General features: G+C 37.6%; 1 pseudogene; it reads right to left on the reverse strand.

Annotated features, from left to right (window-relative positions):
- Positions 1–4,326: 4,326 nt before the first annotated feature.
- On the reverse strand, positions 4,327–5,034 carry LOC122703148 (annotated as a pseudogene).
- Positions 5,035–6,877: the final 1,843 nt, after the last annotated feature.

Here is a 6,877-nt window from a genome sequence, read left to right on the forward strand (position 1 = left end):
CATAAAATTGAATGCATACCTGTCCTGCCTATCAAGGAGCCCTCAAAAATTTCCCCTTCCACAGTGTTCTGATTTTCTTGTCCTGCCTATAAAGGTCCCAGTAGGGAAAGTTTCTACCCCATCTTCTGAGCAGGCTGGCAGCTCTAGCTTTGAGACTGTATACAATGAGGTCTTTGCAAATCAGCCCAAGTTACATCATGTCAACTTCAAATGAAATCATAACACAAAAACAAAACGTTCATAAATTGAGAGAAATTACAGAGCACCAAATGAGATACAAGAATTTTATCTCCTCATTTGTATATTCCTGTTTCCTTGTCTATAAACATATGTTTGTGCATGCTGTGTATTGATAGATTAACATATAAAATTACAACTTTGCATTCGTAAGACTGTAGTTAAGGTTGTCTCCACATTTATATTTCTCAGGTTTTTTATCTGAATCATAAACATCCTCTCCGGGCTGAAACTTTGGCATAGGGTGAAAAACTAGAAGTGTGTTCATCTTTCTCCTAAACATGAAATGAATTTCGTAGAAATGCTTAGATCTTTTTCAATATTTTTTTAGTTGACCTAATAAAAACATCCTTTAAAAAATGTATACATAAAAAATGTTAACAATGATTTCAAACAGAAAACAAATAGAATGTTTATTTTCTATATTAGGAAGAATGGAGCATGTGGTTTTAAATCTAACAATACTTTTCAAAATTTTATGATCTTCTGACTAGAAAAAATAATGTTAATGGCATTTCAAGTTAAACACTTTTTAAAACTCCAAAAACAACAGTAGAAGCCTACTTAACTTTTGGCAAGATTATTAAATATTGTTTATGACATAACTGACAATGTTCCCTTCTAAATGATGCTAATAAAATAATTAGGAAGGCTGTTAAATTATATAATCACACAGTTTTTAAAATGTACTATTTTAGATGTAAAGAGTCAATCAAGTTTATCAAGGGTGTTAACATTATTTTGAAGCTAAGTGAATTCAATGTCCTGCTTTGAAGTAAATGGCTTAAAAGGTTTATAAATTTGAGAAGATAATAAAACTTTAAAAGTCAAATTTATTTACTGGTTAGGTTATTTATTATATATTATTGAAATTTTCATTATTCTCATGGCAGTCTGGGCACTAATTACTTTGACCAAGTTGCTTGTTTGTTTGTATAGATATTCCTTTTATTGATCAGAAAAATGTGTTTTGAAAATTAAATCTCTAACAACAGTGAGTTAAATACAAAGTAAATGATTTTCGAATCACACAGAGTCTATTACTTAAGAATATTTGTAAGTCTTTTTTTTACGATACTTTCCAAACATTCTCCAAAAAACCTTTCCTTTCTATTTGTTTTACATTTTGGAAGTGAGAAAAATGTGTATTTTGTGGAATGTCGGACGTATGTTTATTCACAATTAGCTGTGAAGCATGTGGAGTAAATTTTCCTTACGGAACACAATGTTACAAGTTCAGATTGGGAAATATATGGCTGAAATGCTTTGAGGGTTTGCACATTGAATTTGAAAAATCCTTCATGATATTTGGTGATTCTGAGTTCAGTTACAGCTATGCAAACACACACACAGTATATCAGAGCGTGGAGGGGGAAATAAATGAGCAATTGTCCAGAGTTGTAAACACAAATTTTTGACTTATCACTCCCATGTTGCTAAGTTATGCGCTGGTACCCAAAGGCTCTGTTTTCCTGTAGCCTGACTTCTGCTGCTGCCGTGGTCTCCTGGGAGCGTGAAGGTACGTGGGCTCCACTGCCCTGGAGCCTACAGCATGTATGATTTAGTTCCCCTGCATCCGTCAACACTCACCATGCTGCGCTTTTGGACCTGCTTACACTTCACTGCCTAGCAGCAAATGCTTCATGGCATCATTCCCTGTAGACTTGATCAGACTAAGTCACTCGCCATGCAAGCCGGGAGGCTAGCGATGGGTCTGAACCAGGAAGAACCAACAGATCTAACACAGGGCAGAGACTGACATTACTCAAGATGCTGAGCTTATACTTTATTTCCTGCTCTGTAAAATATACATTTCACATACTTCGCTTCCCTACTGCTTTTTTTTGGGGGTGGGGTGGTGGGGGGGCATAAACATTTCCATTTTTTAATTTTTTTTTTTTACATCAAGGTAGCACTTTACAAATACAAATGATTCTAAACTTGGTTTATTCATACCCTGAAGTTTTCAACAGGAAAAGTAGATGGTTTCTGAAGTCTTTATTCCTCTTTTTGAAATGGGTAGGCATTTTGGAGAAGGAAGGATTTCTTTAATACATGTAATAGGCCCTTGAAATTCAGAAAATAAAGATTATTATCCCTTTTTTTTTTTCCTACCTGTCCTTTCATCCAGGAATAATGGAAGAACAGGTTGAAAAAGGTCCTGTCCAAAATGGTGTGTGGCATACGGACCCACTGACAGTAATTCAATAACTGAATGCAGGAGTGAATGCATAAATCCACAAGAGAGGTATTATCTTTTTAGGAGGTAGATGGCCATTTTACCCACTCATCTCCTGGAAATATTCCTTTTTAAATTAACTTTAATTAGGATACAGTTGCTTTTCAATGTTGTGTTCGTTTCTACTGTAGAGAAAAATGAATCTGCCATACATATACACACATCTTCTCCCTTTGGATTTCTTTTCCACTCAGGTCATGTCTTAATATGACTTCTCTTAAGCAGAAAACCCATCACCTGGCATTAGCGTGGTTTATTTTTTATCACATCACTGTGAAATTTAAAGTGACTGCCTAACAGTCTGCTGTCCTTTCCTGCTCTTTCTAACTCCTGGTTATCTCACCTGTTAACAACAAACCTGGACTCTATAATATGAGTCATATTTCATATTATATATAATATATTTATATATTTTATATATATATTTTTACTATATATTAAGTAAAGTATTAGCATACTTAAAGTATTATTCAGACTTACGGTATCATGACACTGTCAGTGTTTCTTAATACCAAAGCTACGTCGCACTCTTAACTTGTATTTTGACTACATGCAACCACTGCTCCTATTACAGTCTAATCTTCCAACCTTCTGTTTTTTTTTTTTTTGGTTTGGTGTATTTTTTAATTTAGAATATACCCATATTTGCATTATCTACAGAACTCTCTCCCACAAAGTAGGGGCACAATAAACAGGTGTTGAATGAAGAGGCTTTCCTCCTCTTTACACAAAGAATTCTCTGAGTTCCAAAATCTTAAGAACTTTTAAAAGGTATTTCCTAATACACTGATGGACTTCAATATGTTATATTAAATTCCTGTGTTATAACAGGTATTCAAGCAAAGCAAACAGTCGTGTGAGTTTATATAAGCAAGGATTCTGTGAGTCTTTATTTGCTTGATGTTTAGTTCCTAAAGACATAAGAACTTCTATATTGGGTCAGAACTGTGGTCTTGGATAGTATTTCAGAGTATTTTATATCTGGAAGTGGTACCAAGACATCAATTGTAAGAAGACACAGCTGTCCTCCCAGACATTAGAGGTGTGTTCCAGAACACCTTACTTTTATTCAATAACCTATTATGAGTCCTTCATACTTGAAACTATGTTTTGGAATCATTTGTTTAAATACTATGAAATTGAAAGCGTTAGTCTCTCACTTGTGTCTGACTCTTTGTGACCCCACAGACTGTATGTAGCCCACCAGGATTCTCTGTCCACGGGATTTCCCAGGCAATAATACTGGAGTGGGTTGTCATTCCCTCCTCTGGGGATTCTTCCCAACCCAGGGATGGAACCTGGGTTTCCTGTACTGCAAGCAGACTTGTTATTGCTGAGCAGGGAAGTGCCTTAAATACTATGCCAGATCTCTTGTGTATGCTACTTGTTATACAAAGAGCATTTTACGTACCATATAAGTAATGCAGTCAATACTTAAGCACTACATCAGTAGTACCGAATATCCATGTATAAGACTATAAATAGTTTGGTTATATATTTTTCTCCAAGTTGAACTCCTTTTAAGTTTAAGAGAGTTCCTAATTCTAACAAAGTCTGCTAACAGCCTGATGACATCCTTCATGGTTTCAAAAATTTCAGTTCTATCGCTTTCCATCCTTCTCTTTCTAAACTGAAGAAATCTCATCTTTCTATTGTGTCCTCATAGAGAAATGACCCTGTACCATTCCACTTTTTAAAATTTTGAGTCATCTTACAGGCTCCAAACTGAAACAACAAAAAAGGAAGGTCTATGTAATTTAATTTCACAGAAGTCAAGAAAATTGCACCCCTGATATAATTTGGGAAAGATAGCCTTTGAAAACACTTTGACAATCACTGTACCCCAAGACTTAGAGGAAATCAAGGTAACGCTCACAGTTGCTTTCACCATCATATTTCTGGTTCACCATTGCCATCAATGGCTGCATCAGAGGCACAATCTGCTACCAATACTTCTTCAGACACTATCAGCAGTCAGAAGATCAGCAATGATTTCTGCCCCTCTGACACTAGAGTGTAGGGGCACACTAGTGCTGCTCACTACTACAGACTTATTTAATGTGTCCAATGTCAGACACCTGTACAGATTCACTCATCAAGACATGTTCTGGCATAGACACTGAGGCTGAAGTAATGTCAGAAGCTGAAACAGCATCTGGGACTGTGCACTCTGCTAAAGACACTTCTTCTTTGGTTCCACCTGAGTCCAGCACTTGCTCAGGAATGGTGACCCTCTCAGATACATGTGCTTCTTTCATAATATCTGAGCACTGAACATGCTCTATAACAACATTCTGGATGGCATCTTGGATTACAAACTGAGTCTGGGTCATTGGGAAGAAAGTTAGACACAGTTATGTCTGAATCCACAACATCTGAAACAAAACATCTCTTGTACTTCCACAACAACTGGATCACCATCCATGAGTGTAGCATTAGCTCTCATGGGACTGTTGTGATGCTCACATGGGAATATATGAGAAGTGTTCTGAAAAACTGTGGCATCAAAAAAATGAGCTTGGCTCTTGTGGGTGTAACTCAAGTCCATCTTTATCCATGGCCATTAATTCTCATCAGTCAGAACTCCTGATGGGTATGTGGGTGGCCGCTGATGGTGGCCTCCTATACTTCTTCTGAATGTCTTCCTCTGCTAGCAAATGAGTCTATTCTGCCTCCCCACCATCTTGGATTTACAGATGGCATTTGCAAAGACCAGCATCAGAGTCTATATATTTTTTAGCCCATCTGTATATAAAGATGGCCACACATAAAATGGCAAACACAGTGGCTACTAAGAGGAGGATCTTTATTTGACAACTAAGTGTCATTCACTCTTTATATCATTCTCCAGAAAGAGAAAAGGCCAAGGAAATTCAATATTCTTCACAACTTAATCTAATCATCGCTCCTTTTTACTGAATATGAACAGAACTCCATAGAGGCGCCTGCAGAGACTCCACGTTCGATTCGGTCGCTGATCAAGTTTATGACTGAAAGCAAACTGGAGAAGATCCTATGAAAGCAAACATTGGATGAAACTCTCAGACTCAGGCTTTTGTGATGCTGTCTCCTCCTCCAGATGCGGGAAACAGGAACTCTCCTGCCCAGCAGAGGGCTGCTCATCTGGTGAGGGAAAACTCCAAGACCTAGTCGAGGAAAGAAGAATGTGTTTATAAAGGAATTGTAGATGCCTTCTAATAAATCTGGATGTGCTTAACAAAATCCCCAAGGAATACAAAAAAGTCTGGATGTGTTTTCTCAAATAACTATTTAAAGCATATTAGAGTATTTTAATTGCACTGGGGAGTTTTCAAAGCATATCAGGACAAAACAGCGGAGTAGAGGCCCCAATATGCTAATGAATAGATAGCTAGACCCCTGAAATAAACCCGCAACACTCCATTAATCAGGCAGTAATTGAATTGGCACAGCGCTTTTGTGCAAACTACATGATAATTGAAAAACCAAACCTGGCAGCGGTGAGGGTAAGGTTGTCCACACTGGGGTATAACAGGGCATCCTCGTTCCTGTTGTAGGTGGGCAGCTAGCTCCCTTGTCAGGCGGTTTGCATGGGGAGAAAGCTGGCTGCTCTCTGAGTCCAGGCTAACTCTGTCTCCTGCTGCGATGGCCTTTTAGGTGCGTGATACCCAGTGGCCAAAAGCACGACCCTATAGAAACACATGTAATGGCTGATATGCTTTCCTCTGTTACCTAAAGACATCTGCCAATTAATGTGATTATAAAATAATAGTGAGGAACAGATGTTTCATTTGCTAATTTTATATCTGACTGTTTGAAAGCTAGCTACCTGGGGATTTAACTGGCAAACACTACTTTGCTTACCAGAAAAGAAACAATGCGTGTGTTTTTTTCCCCCCCACACACAGCTGATATGGTATAATTCTGGATATTAGTTATCTGAGTAAGAGCTCAGTGAGAGGGAGACTGATTGCTTCTAAGTGAAGAGAAGAAAAATAGCATTTTAAGCCTTTTTACTGCAAACAAAACATTAAGGATGTTGCTATACCAAAAAAAAAAAAAAAAGCTGTTGTAATAAAAGAGTTTTTCTTGTCATACTGTGATGACAATGGGTGGAAACAAGATGTAGATAAAATAAAGATTGACATGAGTTTTTCATCTAGAACTTTAAAACAAATCATATTGAAAAACCTGAAGACTTTGTATGTTTGTCAAACCTTTAATTATACAGGTAAAGTGTAGAGAGGCCTTCCCAGGTGATGCTAGTGGTAAAGAACCTCCTTGCCATTGCAGGAGACATAAGAGATGCAGGTTCAATCCCTGGGTCTGGAAGATCCCCTGGAGGAGGGCATGGCAAACCACTCCAGTATTCTTGCCTGGAGAATCCCTTGGACAGAGGAGCCTGGTGGGCTACAGTCCATG

Source organism: Cervus elaphus, chromosome 11 (assembly GCF_910594005.1).
Source record: "Cervus elaphus chromosome 11, mCerEla1.1, whole genome shotgun sequence".
NCBI lineage: Eukaryota > Metazoa > Chordata > Mammalia > Artiodactyla > Cervidae > Cervus > Cervus elaphus.